This window comes from Piliocolobus tephrosceles, chromosome 4, assembly GCF_002776525.5.
Source record: "Piliocolobus tephrosceles isolate RC106 chromosome 4, ASM277652v3, whole genome shotgun sequence".
NCBI classification, from domain to species: domain Eukaryota; kingdom Metazoa; phylum Chordata; class Mammalia; order Primates; family Cercopithecidae; genus Piliocolobus; species Piliocolobus tephrosceles.
This window is the reverse complement of record NC_045437.1, coordinates 116,493,500-116,514,139: the sequence shown is the minus strand read 5'-3', so window position 1 is coordinate 116,514,139 and position 20,640 is coordinate 116,493,500. Positions and strand designations below refer to the sequence as shown.

At 38.5% G+C, this 20,640-nt stretch overlaps 1 protein-coding gene and 1 pseudogene across 1 annotated transcript in view; one reads left to right on the top strand and one right to left on the bottom strand.

The window, feature by feature from the left end:
• The window catches only part of NSG2 (neuronal vesicle trafficking associated 2), a 101,411-nt gene that overhangs the window by 4,798 nt on the left and 75,973 nt on the right, over nt 1-20,640 (top strand). The gene's annotated exons all lie outside the window — the stretch shown is intronic.
• On the bottom strand, nt 19,412-20,071 carry LOC111547230 (annotated as a pseudogene).

Here is a 20,640-nt window from a genome sequence, read left to right as displayed (position 1 = left end):
TTTGTGATGAATATGTGTTCAATCTGTTGTGTTAAATAGATAATAAAAGTAAGACTTTACTGATACATCACTGAACATTAGTTGCAATACTGTAACTTATTTCTGTTCTATAATTTCGGTAGGGGCTAATGACCCACCCTCACTACATTAAAGACTTCAGACTGCATCGTGGTCCTGCCTTCTCTTCATCTCCAGCCTGTAGTGTCATTTGTCTAGTTTTCATGAGTTGAAACATTCACTCACCAAATCTATATCTGACTCCTTCCTCTGTGTAGATGAAAGGCATTTTATTTTAGCCCAGTAGTCTAATATTTGCAACTTATGTTTTGGGTTCTGCAGTGATTGTTTCATGCTTAGTTGTGCAGGGAGGGGAGGGAAGAGATCTTCTAGTGTTTTAAATGAAAAATTTTGGTGAGTGCAGAATAGAGAAGAAACGTCAATACTTCAAAATATCATTTAGCCATTTATTCCAGGTCACCTGAAAGATTTCAGGTGAACTTTCATGAGAAAACAAAACAAAACCAAACAGTGGAATCTTTAAGCATAGGAACTAATTAAATTCAGGGTATTTTTACATCCAGTATAAGCTGAGGAAATGTTAAAATTTGGGAAAAGTCTTGGGTAATCTAGGAATCTTATGGGAGTAAATTTATAAAATAGTGAAATAATGGTCTTGAGATTAGGAGTGGGTCTGTGTGAGTAGGGTGGCTAGACAGCCTGGGAGTAGAGGGGGAACAGCACTACTAGTGCAGCGTTTTATTCTAGGGAGAATGCCAGGTTAGGTGGTGGTATGCTGCTGCAGTAGTATTCCAGTTCCTGACTCATGGACTGTACCTATGCAACCATAAAAATGTGCTTCTCAGATTTCCCACCACAGGGGCACAGTTGACTGATAGCCCAGCTGTGCTGTATTGTGAATTCTGCTACATTTGTATGAAGCCATTCTTCCCAACAAGTTGCTCCCAAGCCAATGAGTAAGCATGGTAAAGATTTTAAGGCAGTTATGTTTCTGCAAGACAGGCCTCAAAGGTTCTCCATTTGTCTTCCTGAAAATTTCTTAGAACTGCACCAGAGATAGCCTGAGACTTTTCTTACTCAACTCTCTTTCCTTCTCTTCCCTTCTAAGCATCTAGTTCTTCATCATGGTGTGATGACTCTCCCAGGCTCCCGTGGCTCCCTCTCAGTTTTCCTCACAGACATTTTCCCTGTAAATATGTTGTGCATCTAATTCTTTCTTGGTTTTGGCTTCTGGAGGACCCAAACTAATACAGGCAATGTCAGGAATGGTCTGAGATAATGGGCAGTGAGATGGGACACTGAGTTGGCATATTCACCATCCAGCTGTCAGAGACGCCTTCCTATGTGGTATGGATAGTACCTGGCACATAGCGGTAGTCCTATTTTTAAAGGTTTCATCTGACATGATTTGGAAAAACTTCCCAGTTGAGGGCAGTGCTTTTGCAGGTGTGATTATGCAGGCATTTGAAAAATACGGGCCAATAATGCCTTCAAAGATAGTTCACTGCACTAGCTACTGCTAAGTTGTATTAACACGCTGCTGAGAGGATAGTAAAAAAATATATATCCATTAGCAAGCAGTTACAGCATAAATGGGAGAACCACTCTGCTAGTGAAGCTGCAGTGGGAGATCAGACCTAAGGAGTGGCAAATAGAACATCTTATAGAGCTGCGGAGCTCCAGAGATGTATAAAAGGTCAGTCAAGGCACATCTGCTATGCCAAAATCAGGGCCCAGGTTAGGGAAATCTGAGACTCTGGAATATGCAGTAAGTAACTTCTGCATGGATTCCCATGAGCTCTTCAAGTTCACAGAGTTGGCCTACTCTTCTCCTGTGTTGGAAGGTACTGCGGAAGCCCTCCCACCTTCAAGGCAACGGTTTCTCTCCTCAGTAGCTTTCCTCACCCCCTTTCCTGGCCAATAGGCATTCAACTAAGATTAAATCCCAGTGTAACCCAACTGGAAAAGTGCCTGGGTCAGATAAGGAAGGAGAGAGATAATACACAGAAAGAGCTCTAAGAATTAGCATATATTGGCATAAGCAAGGGGATTGGCCAGTCTGATCAGATATTGGATTTTGAGGTGAGGTGCTTGATCAAAGGGGATAAAATATAAGACTGTAGATCATCAATGATTTCTAGACTTGGGGGCACTTTTTTGGGAAACTTGTGAAAATAGAACACTCAGGATTATTGGACATAGATTCTAAGTTCACATTGATACCCAGAGCACCAAAATATCTAATGGCACCCCTATTAGAGTGGAAGCTTCTAGGGACCAGGTAATAGATGGAATCCTGGTTAGAGTCTGGCTCACAATGGGCCCTCCGGGTTTAGAAACCTACCCAATAGCCATTCCCCAGCCCCTGGGTATATAATTGGAATTGATATACCTGGCAGTTGGAGTAACTCCTACACTGGATGCTTGTCTGGTAGAGTAAGAGTTATCACAGTGAGGAAGGACAAGTAGAAATGCCTAAAACTGCCTCCTTTCTCCCAGCCAAGATGGTAATAATAATAATAATAATAAAACAAGATCACATTCTGTGGAATGGGAGGAGGGTGACAGATTATTGCTACCATTAAAGACCCAAAGGACTGTAGACTACTGCAGAGTTAATTGAATAGTAGCCCTGAACACAGCTGCTTTGCTAGACAAGTGCCATTGTTAGAGCAGTAGCATGGTATATAGCAATTGATATGGCAAATGCATGCTTTTCCATTTCAATCAGAAAAGGTCAAACAGTTGTATTCACATGGTGCAGACAGTATTTACTTAAGGTTTTGCCTCAGGGCTATGTTAACTCTCCTACCTTTTTTTTTTTGAGACGGAGTCTCGCTCTGTTGCTGAGGCTGGAGTGCAGTGATGCGATCTTGGCTCACTGGGACCTCTGCTCCCTGGGTTCAAGCAATTCTCCTGCCTCAGCCTTCTGAGTAGCTGGTACTACAGGCATGTGCCACCATACTCGGGTAATTTTTTTGTATTTTTAGTAGAGACGGGGTTTCACTGTGTTAGCCAGGCTGGTCTCGAACTCTTGACCTCAGGTGATCCTCCTGTCTCAGCCTCCCATAGTGCTGGGATTACAGGCGTTAGCCACCACACCCAGCCCTCTTCTACCTTTCATAAGAATGTAGTCCAAAGAGATCTGTACTGTTTTTTCATCCCACAGAATTTCATACTGATCATTACATTAATAACTTTATGCTGATCAGCAGAACAAGCAACAGGTGGCTCATATAATGGAGGCCTTGGTAAAAGACATGTGTGCTCCCAAGGGTGGAAGATAAATGCTACAAAGATTCAGGGACCTGCCTGGATTTTCAGTGAAGATTTTAGGAGTCCAATGTAGACAGCTTGAGTGATATTTTTAGGGATCTAATGGCCATGGGTATGCTAGGATATACCCTCCAGAGTAAAAATCATTGCTCACATCTTGAATCCCTCACCACAAAAACTGAAGCACATGCGTGGTAGGCCTCTTTGTATTTCTAGAAGTAATATATTGCTCATCTAGGAATATTGATCTGGCGCATATATTACACCTAATATATGACACAGAAGGTTGTTAACTTTGCGTGAGTGAGACACAGTGCAGGAAAGGACTCTGCAGTAGGTTCAGGCTGTGTTGTAAGTAGTCCTCCTGCTAGAGTCATATGATCTGGAAGACCTTATGATGTTAGAGATGTCAGTAGTGAGAAAAGATGTAGTATGTTGCTTATGGAAAGCCTAACACGGGCCCTGAAATGGGATTATGGATCAGGCTCATGCTGTCCACGGCATGGAATTAAATGCCTTTTGAAAAACAGCTTCTGGGCCAGGTGCAGTGGCTCAAGCCTGTAATCCCAGCACTTTGGAAGGCCAAGGTGGGCAGATCACGACGTCAGGAGATGGAGACCATCCTGGCTAACACAGTGAAACGCCGTCTCTACTAAAAATACAAAAAATTAGCCGGGTGTAAGTCCCAGCTACTCAGGAGACTGAGGCAGGAGAATGGCGTGAATCTGGAGGTGGAGCTGGCAGTGAGCCGAGATCGTGCCACTGCACTCCAGCCTGGGTGACTCCATCTCAAAAGAAAAAGAAAACCAGCTTCTGACATGATTCTGGGTTCTGGTAGAGACAGATTGCTTGGCCTTGAGGCACCAAATGACTATGGATCTGAGACTTCACTTTATAAATAGGATTCTATCAGACTTATCAAGTAAAAAAATTGAAGTACTAGCAGTAGACTATCATAAAATGGAAATAGTGCATCTGGGATTGAAGACTGAGCAGGACCAGAGAGCACAAGCAAGTTACATGAACAGGTAGTCTAATCCCCATATCATCCACTTCGGTTGCACTAGCTAGAAATGCCTGCTAGAAAGCCTCCAGTGTCCTGGAGGTTGCAGTGAACCGAGATTGCACCACTGTACTCCAGCCTGGGTGGCAGAGCAAGACTCGAATGTCTTTAAAAAAAAAAAAAAAAGAAAAGAAATCCTCCAGTGTCCTGGAGAGACACTGGACGATTAAGAAGACAGAATGATGGCCAGATGATTTTGCCATCCTTCATTTACCCAGGAACTCTCGTTTTTCTGTTTTCAGTTTCTTTCATTTCTATTTACTATTTCCCTTCTTGTGTTTGCTTTGGTTTTATTTTGTTCTTCTTTTTTATATTCTTGAAAAGAAATGCCTAGATTATTAATTTGAGACTTTTCATCTTTTCTGCTATATGCATTTGGTGTTACAAGTTTTTCTGTCAGCACTGCTGTAGCTGTATCCCACAGATTTTGATACATTGTGTTTTCTTTTTTTTCTTCCTGATGGAATAGCTCAGATTCTAAGTGTTTCCATTTTGGTTTACTTAAATGTCTTTTTTGATTTTCCTTGAAATTTCCTCTGACTTGTAGATTATCTAGAAATACATTGTTTACTTTCTAATTGTTGAGCTTTTCCTGTTGTTCTTCATTGATTTCTAGCATGATTCCATTGTGCTCAGAGAACACACACTGTGTGAATTCGGTTCCTTTACATTTGTTGAGGTTTGTTTGATGGCCAATGATATGGCCTATCTTGGTATAGGTTTCATGGGCACTTGAAAAGAATATATATTCTATTGTTGGTAAGTGTTCAGCATGTTCAGCAAATGTCTATTAGATTCTCTTGGTTGATGCTGAGTTCAGCCTCTTCTGTATCCTTGGTGATTACTTCAGCCTCTTCTGTATCCTTGGTGATTACTTGTCTAGTTATTCTAACAGTTGTTAAAAGAGGTGTGTTGATGTCTCCAGTTGTATGTTTTTCTATTCTTTAGGTTCTCACAGTTTTTAACCTCACATATTTTGAAGCTTTATTATTTGGTGCATACATATTTAGGACTGCTAAGTCTTCTTGGTAATTGATCCTTTATATAATATCCTTTTTGGTCTGGTAATTTTCTTTGTTCTTAAGTCTGTTTTATCTGATAATAACATAAATATTCCTGCTTTCGTTTTATTATATCTTTTTCCATTCTTTTACTTTCAGCCTGCCTATATCATTATATTTGAAATGAGTTTTTTATAGATAACATATAGCTGGGTCATGTTTTTTGAATCTACTCTGCCAATGTCAGCCTTTTATTGGTATGCATATATTTAGATCATTTACATTTAATGTAGTTAATGTTAGTACTTAAGTTTTCCATTTTATTTTAGTTTTTTTCTGTTTGTTATTTTTTGTCTGTGTTTTTCTGTTTTCTTTTTCCTGCCTTCTGGCTTCTCATGTGGTGTCCACTGACACTGGGTCAGTGGGGATAGTAGGAGAATGAAGAGGAAAAAGAAGACTCATTACTGGTTAGTGGGGTAAACTTCTGGGCCCTCTAATTTGCCTTTTCTGGCTTCACTCCACTGGGGGTGTTGGGGCACATCGGCACAGCCTCATGAGTGTGAAAGCCTGGGCTTCCTACTAAGCCCTTACTGCTGTTAAGGTGGTTGGGGCCCCATTTTTTTCTGTGGTATTTGGCTAGTTGAGTGGTTATCATCGTAAAGTTTTCTGTCTTGCTCAGCTGTTCGTTTCCTGGTCCTTCACATAGAGAGCTGGTTTTTGTTGGGCCTTTTTAAATTATCTGTGCCTTTTGGCATTTCCAGGTTCCTGACTTCTTAAGCTTCAAGTGTGGAATATATGAAAGAAAAAGAAAGCCTAAGAACTCACTCCTGTGTTGTTCCCTGGGCTTTGAGGTTCTTAACTGGTCTGTTCTCTATACCTTTCGGAGTGTTCTTATGTTTGTTTTATATATAATGTTCCAAGTTTTTAGTTTCTAATACTTGGAGACAGGAATAGGGATAAGTATGTCTTCTCAATTTCCCTGGAAGCATAAGTCTCAGCTGATATAAAGGAAATGTGCAAATGCAATTCAGTAAAGAAAGGGTAGTCTTTTCAATACATGGTGTTGGAACAATTGGATATCCATGTGCGAAAAAGTAAATGTTTCCTAAACCTCACTTTTTTTTTTTTTTTGAGACAGGGTCTCACTCTGGCCTAGCCTGGATTGCAGTGGTGTGATCATGGCTCACCGCAGCCTTGACCTCCCAGGCTCAAGTGATCCTTCTCCTTCAGCCTGCCGAGTAACTGGACTGCAGGCATGTGCCACAATGACCAGCCAATTTTTGTATTTTTTTTTTTGTAGAGAGAAGGTTTCACCATACTGCCCAGGCTGGTCTCGAACCCCTGGGTTCAAGCAATTGCCTGGCTTGGCCTCCTAAAGGGCTGGGATTACAGGTGTTAGCCACTATGCCCAGCTTTCACATCTTATATAAAAGAAGTATTCAAAATGGATCATAGATCTAAGGAGGAACAAATGCAAATTCCCTAATTTGCATTGTTAGGGGAATGCAAATTAAAACCATGATGAAATAACACTACACACATACTAGAATGGATGAAATAAAAAAATACTGACTATAACAAAAGTTGGTGAGGATACAGAGCAGCTGGAGCTGCCATACATTGCTGGTGGGAATGTAAAATGCCGCAACCACTTTGAGAAATAGTTTGGCAATTTTTGAAAAAATGCAACATTTAACTACTGTACAACCCGACAATTGGGCATTTATCCCAGAGAAATGAATTTATGTTCACACAGAAATCTGTACACGAATATTTATAGTGATGTTATTTGTAGTAGACAAAAATAGAAAACAACTCAGATGTCCTTAAATGGATGAATGATGAAACAAACTCTGGTATCTCCATAGCATGGAATACTACTCATCAATACAAAGAAACAAACCGTTGATACATCCAACACACTTTAATCTCCAGAGAATTATGCAGAGTGAGAAGGCCAATCCAAAAAGGTTATATACTATGTGATTCCATTTATGTAACATTCTTGAAATGGCAAAATTATAGAAATGTAGAACAGATGAGTGGTTGCCAGGGGTTAAGGAGAGGGTTGGGGATGGAGAGAAGTGCATGTGGCTATGTAAGTGCAACATGAGAGATCCCTGGTCTGTGTCTTGCACATATCAATCACAATATCCTGGATGTGATTTTTCACTGTAGTTTTGTAAGTGACATCTTACAAAATCACATCTGGAATATTCACTGGGAGAAACTGAGTAAAGAGTACACACGATCTCTCTGTTATTCTTTATAATTGCTTGTGAATCTACAGTTATCTCAAAAAAATTAACTGTATCCTAATTCTTAGGCTAAGTTATTACTTATAATAATAATATATAATAAACAAAGATTCCTTTAAAATATCAATTGATCATATGTCTGTGGGTTTATTTCTGGATGCTCTAATACTGTTCCTTTGACCTAGGTATCTATTCTGTCTCCAATACCACACTGTCTTGAGGCAATAGTAATTTTGGGGTAGTTTGGCCTATGACTGGCTATAGTAATTTTAGAAGTTAAGTATCATGTCTTAGAGCGTAAGGTGTTTCCCCAAAATTGTTTTGGCTATTCTAGTTTTTTTGCCTTTCTATATAAATTTCAGAATTAGCTTGTTGATTTCTCCAGGAAACACTCGGGATTTTTATTTAATTGCATTAAATCTATAGATCAGTTTGGGAAAAATTGTCATTGTAACAATGTTGAATCTTTTGATTCCTGAACATGGGATATGTCTTCATTTATTCAGGTCTTTTTACATTTTGTTAGGTTTTGAATGTGTTGTGGTCTCACTCTACAGATCTTGCACATAGTTTGTAAGATGTACACCAAATATTTTGTGATTTTTGATTCTATTCTGAATGGCACTTTTAACTTGAATTTTCCATTGTTAATTGCTGGTATACAGAATTTTTTGGGATTTCTACAATCATTTCATCTATAAATGAGACTTTTATTTCTTCCTTCCAACCTGTAAATACCTTTTACTTATTTTCTTTGCTTTACTGCACTGGCTAAGATTTCCAGAATGTCAGGTGTCATGTTGGTCTTTCTCTGACTTTAATGTGTTCTTACTGGACCCCATTATGCTTGGAATCTGATGAAGTTTAGTGAATTTTTTTTTTAACAACTGGGAATAGCCTGGTTTGGTTATGAGTGACTTCATTAGTCTCAGTATTTACTATATGCCATATTCTGAACATTTCCTCCCTCTCTCCCTCCTTCCCTCCGTCTGTCTTTCCTCTCCTGTCCTCTTTCTTTCATTTCTCTCTTTCTCTTTTTTCTTTTTTCATTTTTCTTTCTCTTTTTTTTAAATTTTCTCATCTTTCTTTTCTTTCTTTCTTTCAAGACAGGGTCTTGCTGTGTTGCCTAGGCTGAATGTGAATGAGATATTTCCTTTCTGAACCACTTGTCTGCATCCCCAACCTTCTCCTTAACCCCTGGCAACCACTTATCTGTTCTACATTTCTATAATTTTGCCATTTCAAGAATGCTATATCAATGGAATCAAGCACTATATAACTTTTTTGGATTGGCTTTCTCACTCTGCATAATTCTCTGGAGATCCAGGCGTGTTGGATGTATCAACGGTTGGTTTCTTTGTATTGATGGGTAGTATTCCATGCTATGGAGATACCAGAGTTTGTTTCATCAGTCATCCATTAAAGGACATCTGGGTTGTTTTCCATTGTTGTCTACTACAAATAATGCTGCTATAAATATTCATGTACAGATTTTTGTGTGAACGTTTTTCTTTTCTTTTAAAAAACTTCTATGAAATTGAATCTTCCAGAGATCAAAAGGCAGAGACCAACTTAAAACTGAAATTACCTCAACTCAACAAAAGGCAATGCCAAGTAGTTACAAACATGTACTACCCACTCCTGCCTGAAGGTGGGAGTCTTCAGTTCTGGTCTAGGGGCAGAGCTTGTGGAGGAGGGGTGACATCCATGCACAAGGCTCCTACTTACATGAGTCAGGTTCAAGTGAGACACTTATCCATTCATTCCTTCATTCCTTCATTCGTGTACTATTTATAGAGTCTATATCCTGTACCAAATTTTTTTCTAGGTACCGGGGGAGCAAAAGTGAGCAAAACATACAAAAATCAATCTTTAAGGAAAGACAAGTGATAAACAAAATAACTAAAGTGTACAGTATGTTTAAAAAAATAAGTGCTATGGAGAACTAAAGCAATACATGAGAGAAGGAGATGAGGGTGTCAGGGGAGTCAATGTTAAGTAGAATGGCAAAGAAAGGCCTCACATAGAAAGTGATATTTACGTAAAAACCAGAAGTAAGCAAACCAGACATGCAGATAGCTGGGGTCAAGGGCAGGGTCCTGAGGCTGAAGAACAGGAAAAAGAAGAAGGAGAAGGAAGGAAGAAGGAAGGAGGAGGGAAGGAGGAAGGAAGGATGAAGGAAGGAGAAGGAAGGAGGAGGAGGTGGAAGAAGAAGAAGAAAAAGAAAGAAAGAAAGAGAAAAGAAAAGAAAGAAAAGCAGCAGCAGCAGCAGCAGTAGTCCAGTAGAAGGAGAGGGAAGATGGGAGCGTGAGTGACAGAAATTGGGTTATGTTGGGTTACTTAGAGGACTTTCCCTTTCTTCAGAGTTAGATGTAAAAACTATTGGAGAGTTTTAAGCAGTGAATTTACATGAACCAACTAACATGTAACTATTTTGGCGACTCTTTTGAGAATGGAGTGAAAGGAGGCAAGGGCCATCTTACCTTGTATGAGTCAGTGAGGGATTATTGTTTTCCCCTTATTCTTTAATATAAATATAAAAAATCAAGCATACCTTCTCTCCAAAAAGAAACTTTTCATGAGGAATTTGCAAATACTACATGTTATCTTTCTTTGGTGGAGATGTATGGTCCATGTTTTGGGAGGGGACACTCATGTTCCTGTTGCACCTGGTTTCAGAGCAATAGATATTTGCATTCTGCAAATCCTCTCTGGTTTATCAGAGACTTTCAGGCCCATAAAAGGAATTTTCCATGGACTCTTTCATTACACCCAATAAACTTATACTCAAATATTTGGTTTTATCATGTTGGCTTCCTAGTATGCAATAAACGCACTGTTTTTTAAAAAATTATATTTTCTAGACCTCAGTGGATTTTTTTCTGGCAGAAAATTATTCATGGTTTTCCCATGTTTAAAAATAAGTAGTAGCTGGCATGTTGGCTCATGCCTGTAATCCCAGCGCTTTGGGAGGCCGAAGCGGGTGGATCACTTGAGGTCAGGAGCTTGAGACCCACCTGGGCAACATGGTGAAACCCCGTCTCTACTAAAAATACAAAAATTAACCGGGTGTGGCGGCACACGCCTGTAGTCCCAGCTACTTGGGAGGCTGAAGTGGAAGAATTGCTTGAACCCTGGAGGCAGAGGTTGCAGTGAGCCAAGGTCACACCACTGTACTCCAGCCTGGGTGACAGAGTGAGACTCTGTCTCAAAAAAAAAAAACATGTATTTGGGGACATGAACAAAAAGTATTCAAAAAATAGTGGAAATCACCTATAACATCATCCAGAAAAAAAATCTGATAAATGGTTTTTGTATTTTTTTAATCTTTATTTTTTCTCAAGGTTGAGATTATATAATGTCTATACAACTTTGATTCCTCTTTTTACTCGAAATTATGTCATAATCATTTCCCATGTTATTCCGTATACTATGTCATCATTTTTAATGACTATGTAATATTTCATCATATGCAGTGAACCAAGATTTACCCATCTACCCCTGCTTGCTGATATTTAGATTGTAAAAACTCAGTCCTCATTCTCAGTAAGTCACAATTACACAACTAATTATGTAGTTTTATGTATTACGGTATTTCAACAATGAACAGGGTGCGAAGGAATTGGATTGAGTCCAGGGCCTCAGGGGGCTTCTCTGAGGAAGTAATATTTAAATGGCTCTCAAGAATCACAAGGAATTAATTAAAGGAGTGGGAAAAGTGCTCCCTGAAGAGGAAACATGAAAGGAAGCATCAGGGGAGAGTCTCTGGGCCGGGAGGGAGTGGGTGTTTGGGAGGCCAGGGAAGCTCATGGGGAAGAGGAGCAGGAAGAGAACAAGTCATAAAGCACCTTGTGGGCTGAGTTTAGATTTGAGACTGTGATCTTACAGACTGTGTGGGCTGTAGGATTGGTGGGGAGGAAAGCACGGCTGTTCGATCAGGTGACAGAGCAGAGCAGGGTGGAGTGGTAGAGACAGAGGAGGAACTGACTTAAATGACATCTGGGAGGGAGAGTTGCCTGGACTTGGTGACTGGATGTAGGAGGAAGAAGGAGTTGGCAGGAATTCTTCTCAGGTTTCTGGCCAGAACAGTGAATGGGTGGGTGATGGGACAGATTCCTGAAGGAGGCATGGCAGGAGGAGCAGCAGGTTGGAGGGCAGAGGCTGCCTCAGTCTGTTCCGGCCACTTCTGCAAAGCATCATAGATTGGGTGGTTGATAAACAGCCTGAATGTATTTTTCACAACTCTGGAGGTTAGAAGTCAGACACCAGGGTGCCAGCACGGTCAGGTTCTGGTGCATTCCCTCTTCCAGGTTTTCCAGATGGCTGATTTCTCCTTGTCACGTGGGGGAAAAAAGAGGTAGACAGCTCTCTGGCTCTCTTTTATAAGGACACTAGTCCCATTCATGAGGGCCCCACCTCCTAATACCATCACTTTGGAGGTTAGATTTCAACATATTAATTTCAGGGAGACCCAAACATTTAGTTCGTAACAGAGACCATGAATTCAGTTTTGGATGTGCTGAGATTCAGGTGTCTTTCAGTTTTGGACATGCTGAGATTCAGGTGTCTTGAAACATCAAGTGAAGATATCAAGGAAATAGTTGCATATATGGGTCTGGAGTCCTAAAGAAATCTTTGTGCTGTAGGTATACATTTAGGAGCTATCTGTATAGTGATGGTATTTGCAGTCGGGGGTGCGAGTGCTGAGCGAGAGAGTGTGGCATGAGGACAGCCAGAACAGAGCCTGCAGTGGATGCTGAGCAGCCGGGACAGATCTCCCTTTGGGACTGAAAGACTTTTGTCCCTCAGCTGCTAGCTGACAACCCTTAGCTATTAGCCCTCTCTGGGAATCGGTGTTAGCTGAAGACAGCCATATTGCCCAGGATTATGCCTTCTTGGGGAAGAGGGCCCACCTGCATCTCAACATGAGGCGGCTATAAGAAGGGCCATCCCAGCTTCATAGCTACTTGTGGGGTCAGCTGAGGAGTTCATTGAGGCTGTATCACACCCCACCATCTTCCTCTGACCAACCCTGCTTCCTTGTCTTCTCTTCTTCTTCCTGGAACTACGCCCTAATAAACATCCTGTATTCAGAGCTTCCCAGAGCTCGCTTTTTGGGGAACCTGTCCTGTAACTGAAAACCTTCCATTCAACTGTGGTTTGTTTTACAGCACAAACTAGGAAGTGTTTTGTTGGAAGAGACAGATGAATGGATCATTTAACAGGAAAATAGTCTTTAAGAATGCTGTTTAAAGACATAACTTTCTAGGCAAAATTCAAAAACTTTTTCAAAAAGCCCTTATTTCTTTCTAAATGGATTCCTAGACCTCATTGGAAGGGTTATTTGTAAGTCATCCTGCTTGCATTAAGTTGATGTCACAGTATCACCCCTAGGGCTTGTCTCCTTTATTTGGAGAATCTCTGTCTTCATCTATTTCTAGCCAGCTGGAGGAGAAATTCTGACTGTCCTATCTGCCGCTTCCTTTCTGCCTCTCTACTGTCCTTTTTCCCTTGAAATCAAAAGTAGGCAATGTCTCCTTTTTATAAGAAGAAAGAGAACCTCATGCTTTTCATAGCTTTCTGACTGCAGTTATTTGAAATTTAAATATAGAGCTCCTAGTAATAGTCTTGGTATAACTGTATTTTGTGCTTGTGTCTGCGAGATTCTTAGAACAGATTTCTAAAAATCTTATATTCTTATCAGACCATTACATTTTGAATAACATTCTTAAACTGACAACAGGATTTATAATGAGACATTTAAAGTGCTTTTATCACGTCTTCCATTGGCGGTATACTTATACACGGAAAAAAAACACTAAACGTAGGATGTAATGAAAACCTATCACATAACATCACAAATCCTTTGAATCCTATGTATGTAAAGTAATTATTTTCAGATAAAGCATTGTTTGAGGCCTTCTGGAAAGAGAAACTCACATTATATCAATTTTTTTCCTACTTCCAATTCTGACGAAAGTGTCTCGGGAAATGGAAATAAAACAGGGAAAAAGTATGTATCAGTGAAAATAAAGACTTGAGTTAATCTAAGGTTTGACTGATAAAGGTGGGAGAAAGGAGAAGCAGGAAAAGGAGAAGGCGAAGGAACATGTGTGCTGATGATCTCGTTTTACATGGAGGAAGATCTAAAGTGTGTTCTACTCCCAAGGCTAAGAGATAAGTGTTGTTTCAAATGCTTTGGACTTATTAAGAAATAACTACAGATGCAATTTTAACAAATTATGTGCACCTTCCAAATTACTGGGAGAAAAAAAGTTTGTGTAGAAAACAATGAAGGAAATGAAGAAAATAGCAAAGAAACAAAAAATTGCGACAAGTACATTACAATACATGTTGTCATAAGAATTACTTTTTTACATGTATTTTTTACAGATGTGGTCTTGCTATTTTGCCCAGGCTGGATTTGAACTCCTGGGCTCAAGCTGTCCTCCTGCCTCAGCCTTCTGAGTAGCTGGGACTATAGACAGTGCCACCATGCCTGGCTAAGAGTTAATTTTAAGGGGTTAAATCCTTATATTGAAAAGCTTACCTATAATGTACAATGACCTAGTGAAGAAACAAGTCCAACTATGAAAAGCTGGGAAGAGCAAATAGAAACCATGGAAAGAAGGGCTTGCAATTGTATTTTAGATAAAGAAGAATTCAAATAATGAAATGCTAAATAGGACTAATAGCTCATTTTACACTTATAAAAGTAAAATTCACAAGAAGATGTGACATCATGAAACAGTGTGCCAAATATCATAGCTTTAATGCAAGGAGAAATTTCTTAACAATAATGTAAGATAGAAACACCCCTCTCTCATTTCTTGACAAATCAGGCACGTAAAAAATAAATGAGGGCAGAGAAGATTTAAATGGCATAACTAATGGACATGATGTAACAGTTACGTATACACGTCTGTATTTATAATTAACATGGCTTCTTTCTTTATGTCCAGATAATTTGAACAGAAGTAGTTCATATGTTAGGCCATTGTGAAAATGTAGTACATTCCCCAAAGCAGAAAAGACCATGGTTTTGGACTACACATAATAAAACCAGAAACTAGTCTCAAAAGATACACATTATAGCAACAATGAAAACCAAGCATTTGGAAATTAAAACAAACCAAAACCATCTTACTGAACAAGTCGTGAGTCAAAAAGAGAAGTAAATCTTCAGTTATACATGAAAAATTATAATGAAAAAACAACAATCATCAGAGATCAAGTAATGGCATTAACTTCTTTCATGATTAAATAGGAAGAAAGCAATTCAATAAATTAGATATTTGTCCCAGGAAGTTCAAAAGACAAGCTTAAGGAAATCAGACAGTTTAAAATAATTTTTAAAAAGTATAAATTAATATATTAGAAAATGAAACCAATACCACCAATTAATGTAAGACTGGTTCTTTGAAAAGTTTATGTAATAATAGAACAATAACAGTAAGTATTTGCTTTGGACACACATGTATTATTTTAAGCACTTTATATGTATGAACTCATCTCATCCTTATCTTACCCATTATGGTAAGTATTAGTAGTATCTTTACTTTTCAGTGGGAAAATTGAGGCCCAGAGAAGTTCAATAACTGACCGAAGATCATAAATCTAGCAAGTGGCACAGCTGGAATTTGACACCAACAGTCTGGTTCCAAAGACTGTGTCCTTAATTCCCAACTATACTCACAATTATTAAGGAAGATGCTTACAAACTCATGGAAACAATGTCAATTTAAAAATCATAAGTGAAAACAATGTGTATGATACTATAGTAAAAACATGGATGATTTAAAATATTCTTCATAAGTTATTTATAGTGAAAGCCATCTGGCAATATCAGATAATGTTCAGATGAGTACTTATTTCTGTGTTTCATCCATGTCAGTGCCAATGCATTGCCTTAAGGATGTATTATTAGGCTAAGGGTAAAGTGATAAAGTTTTCACTTCTCGGCATGGCACTGTGATAGGTATCTGTTGATTGTAGTTCTCAACACTCCTTTCTGCTTTTTAGAAATGCTTCCTTCCTTCCAATAAATGCTTTTGACCAATTCAACCATGTAGTTTGCATTGAGGTTGTCATCGTATAAGTCTTATTTCCCTTGTCAGATGTAAGCACTGGACTCTACTTGGGCCAATCAGAGCCTTTCCTTGGAAGTTTTGAACTTTGAATTGGAGAGAGCAAATCTCATGTTCTTCTTTGGTGTGGTGGAGAGGCTTATCTTAGTCATACTTCTGCTGAAAACAACTAAAATTATGGTCAAAACAGAAAACAGGTGTTTGAAACAAGCAGCTACCACTATATACATATTAGAACGGCTAAAACCTTAAACACTTTCTAATGTGGGGCAACAGAAACTCTCGTTCATTGCTGGTGGGAATACAAAATGGCGTGAACACTTTGGAAGACAGTTTGGCAGTCTCTTACAAAAAGAGTAAACATACTCTTACCATACAATCCGGCAGTTGTCCTCTCTGGTACTTACCCAAGTGAGTTGAAAAATTATTTTCACATAAAAACCTGCACACAAATATTTAAAGTAGCTTTATTCATAATTCCCCAAATTTGGAGGCAACCAAGATGTTTTCAAGAGGTGAACGGATAAACAAAATATGGTGTGTATCCAGACAATGGAACAGTATTCAGTGATGAAAGTAAATGAGTTACCAAGTCATGAAAAGACCTGGAGAGACCGCAAAGGCATACTACTAAATGAAATAGCTGATCTGAAAAGGCAACATGCTGTATGATTCCAATTAGCTGACATTCTTGAAAAAGAGACAGGCAGATTAGTACAGTGGAAAATAGATCAAATAGAAAATACCTAGATTAAAGCATGGAGAGGGAAAAAAATGGACAATGCAGAAAATGCCGTAAGACACACTGGGACAAGGCCTGATGTATATGTAATTAGCACCCCAGTAAAAGAGGCAAAAGAAAATGAGGCCAATAAATACCTGAAGAAAGAAAGTCAGCTAATTTGTCAAACCTGACAAAAGACATCAAACCACTGATCCAAGAAGTACTATGAACCTGAATCAAGATGAATTCAGGTAAAACCACACTTTGGTACATAACAAAACTGCTGAAAATGAAAGCCAGAGAAAATAATAAAGGGACCCAGAATAAAAACAAATAAACATTATCTTCAAAGGAGTAACACTAAGATGGACAGTTATTTTTTAAGAGAAATAAAAACTGAAATGGCATCTTTAAAGTGTTGAAAAAGAAAATAAACCATCAACCTAGGATTTTTGTATCTAACAAAAATGTCATTTAATAATGAAGGACAATGCCAGACAAAAAGCAAGAGTTTGTTGTGAATGAAGCCACAATAAAATAAATACTAAGAATAAATTTAAAAATAAATACTTTTTGTTTATTTGTTTTTTGAGAAAGTCTTGCTCTTTCACCCAGGTTGGAGTGTGCAGTGGTGCAATCTTGGCTCACTGCAACCTCCACCTCTCAGGTTCAAGCGATTCTCCTACCTCAGCCTCCCGAGTAGCTGGAATTACAGGTGCACATCACCATACTTGGCTAATTTGTGTACTTTTTGTAGAGATGGGGTTTCACCATGTTGACCAGGCTGGTCTCGAACTCCCGGTCTCAAGTGATCCGCCTACCTCGGCCTCCCAAAGTGCTGGGATTATAGGAGTGAGCCACTGTACCTGGCTAAGAGCTATTCTTTAGGCAGAATAACATAATCCTAGATTGAAGCCTGGTAATGTACAGAGCAATACAGACTAATGCAAAGGATAAACATTTAGGTAAATCTACATTGATATTATTAAAACTTTATTATAATAAAGATGTGGTGGGTTTTATTTTATATATGTATAATTAAAATTTATGACAATAAGAGCACATAGGTAGGAGAGTGTGAATGTAGCTAAATTGTTCTAAGGCCTTGCCTTGTCTGAGAAGTAAAAATTAATTTACATTAGAATATAATAAACCAAAGATGTGCATTATAACCTCTAGAGTAATGGTTGAAGTAATAAAAAAGAAGTAAAAGCAAATGTGGTAAAAATGTAACAAAAATATTTAAATAATCCAAAAGAAGGGAAAAAGGAAGAAAGAAAAAATACAGATGAAACAAGTAGAAAATAAGATGGTAGATTAAACCCAAATATATTAATAATTATATAATGTAAATAGACCATATAATTCAATCAAACGATAAAGGTTTTCAGACTGGATAAAGTCCAATTTTTATGCTGCTTGCAAGGAGAAGATCTCACACATAGGGATGCAGAGAGATAAAAGATGAAGTTAAAAGATGAAAGACTGTTTACCATACAAACATTAACCAAAAGAAAGCTAACACAGCTATACTAATACCACATAAAACAGACTTTAAGACAAAAAGCAGTTGTAGCGATAGAGGGACAGTTCATCATGTTAAAAAGGGTTTACCTACCAGAAATAATTCTACATTTGTACCTGCTTAATTATGTAGCTTCAAGTATACAAAGCGAAAGTTAACATAAATAAAAGGATAAATTAGTTCACAGTTTTAGTGGGAGATTTTAACACATTTACTGTAGTTACTGACAGAATAAATGGACAAAAAAATCCATGAGTGAGCAGAACATTTGAGTGGTATGATAAACAAATCTGATCACATTTGCCTTTATTCACCTCTGCATCCCCAAATAAAAGAATGTATATTCTTTTAAAGTCCACATGAAACATTTAGCAAAATTGGTCATATGCTGAACCACAAAGTCAGTCTTAAAGAATTTCAAAGGAATTATACCTTAAGTATAAATACATTCTCTGATCACAGTTCAATAAGTTATTGATTAAAAACAAGAGGCATATCTAGAAGAATCCCGAAATGTTTGGAAATTAAATATTATACTTCAGAGAAAAGAATCTCTGTGGCTACTATGAAAGGCAATCCTGAAGGCGATAATATTAGTATTAATTTCTGTCTTGTGGAGGAAGTTGGTCTGAGAAAATAAATCTCACACAGAAAAAACTAGGATAGAGAGGGAGACCAGTCTAACTTCATGGTTCCCATAGTCGGGCTACTTGAACCAGTACATTTCTGATTCTCTGTGGGGTAGCTCCACAGACTTGTTTCTTGAAACCATAAGAGTTCTGATGAATACAACACACAGCAAAACTTTTCCTGACCTGACCTCTGGTCTCCTGTCTTGATTTTTCCTCTTATACTCCAATCATACCAAACTACTCAGAATTCCTGGGACCTGTCCAGGTCTTTGCACATGCCTTTACTTTCTTTGCCTTCTGACTCCTATTTGTTCTCAGGTCTCAGCTAAGACTTCCTTATAGGAAACGTTTTCTTGTCGCTAGGCTAGGACTAGGTAAAGCACTCTTCCTCTGCACTCCCACTGCAGCCTGTGCCTCCCTTGATCATAGTGGTCATGGCAGTGTCAAGATTCAGGAAAATTTGATTTCCAATGTTGTGGCTTCCTAATTGTTTAACATTGGGAAGTCACTTCTCCAAGGCTTGATTTTCTCATGTGTGAGACAGAGATACTAGCAGTACCTATCTCACAAGGTAATCATGATAATTAAATGGCTTTAGACATGACACATGGTTAGACTAGTGCTTGGCACATAGCAAGTACTCAGTAATGCTGAGTATTATTATCGTCACTTCAGAGGTTTAGGAAGATTAAGGCTCAATGTTTACGCAGTCTCTATTTCTCACTATAAAGCAATTCATCTATTTAGACATACTCTTCCTAGGCAACTTTTAAGTTTTTTCACCATTGCATAACACTGCTCTATATTTTTCACTTTCAGTCTTGTCTTCAAACATCTTTTTTTTTTTTTTTTTTTTTCTTTAGGAGAATCTGTATCACTGTCTCTGTTCCTGCTTCTTTATGCTCTCCAATGAGAAGATCCAATGTGTCTCCCACTTTGACCATTTTGCTTTGCTTCCACAGTTTTCCCCCATTCAGCCTGAGTTCATCTTTGTAGAATCTGTCTTCCACATTGTTTCTCCCAACATCGAGGCCTCTGCTCAGGAAAACATCGTACTGAAAAGACTGCACTACTTTTTCCAGGTCTTTATAATCTTTGACCATAGTAGGCTCATCCTCAAGCTCCTCTTCCTGCTCACTCATCTCCTTAACAATCACCTTCTTCATCAGAGCCCTCTTCATCTTCCACTTTTTACAGAGGCTTTTCATTGGATTTTTTTTAGAGCTTATATTACTTTTGAGTCCTATAGAAAATGGAAAAATATTTTCTGGAGATATTACAAGTCCTGGGAGTCTCAGTGAGAAAATATTATGGAAAAGCGTTTTATAATTTGATGCATTTAACTTAGTACTAGAAAAAATATAAGTATTGAGTCCAGGAGTACAGAGTTTGTGTGAAAGTGTCCCTTGGAGCACACCCAAGAGTCCAAGCCAGGCATCTGGCTTTCTTAAGACACTGGCAAGCAATCTGACACTAGACATAGCCATGGCACAACCTGTATATTAGGGCCTCTCGTCCCCTGTGGCTATGCTGACTGCAGGCCACCCTCTACCTATTTACAAACTATCAAAATGCCTGGCACATAGGAAGGCCTGTGTAATTATCAATCTGTTAGTGTGTCTGTCTTTTAGTGGACTGTGAGTTCTTCAAGACCTGGAACCATATTGGAGGTGGATTTAAAATCCCATGTCAACGCCATCATCCATGCTTTTCCTACTCTACATTATTGCCTCCTTTGAAGAAGTTGGGAAGCAGATGAGTTTTACTTTCAAAGTATTCCTTCCTTTCTTTTCTTTTAAGTTTAAAATATTTTAAAATTATTATTTTTGTTGGATTTTTGGGAACAGGTTGTGTTTGGTTACATGGATAAGTTCTTTAGTGGTAATTTCTGAGATTTAGAAATCACCCAAGCAAGAGTTAATTATGGCAAAGTTAAATTAACGTTTTTTAAAAAATTTTACTTTATCTTAAGTTCCAGGATACATGTGCAGAACGTGCAGGTTTGTTACATAGGTAAACATATGCCATGGTGGTTTGCTGCACCTATCAGTCCATC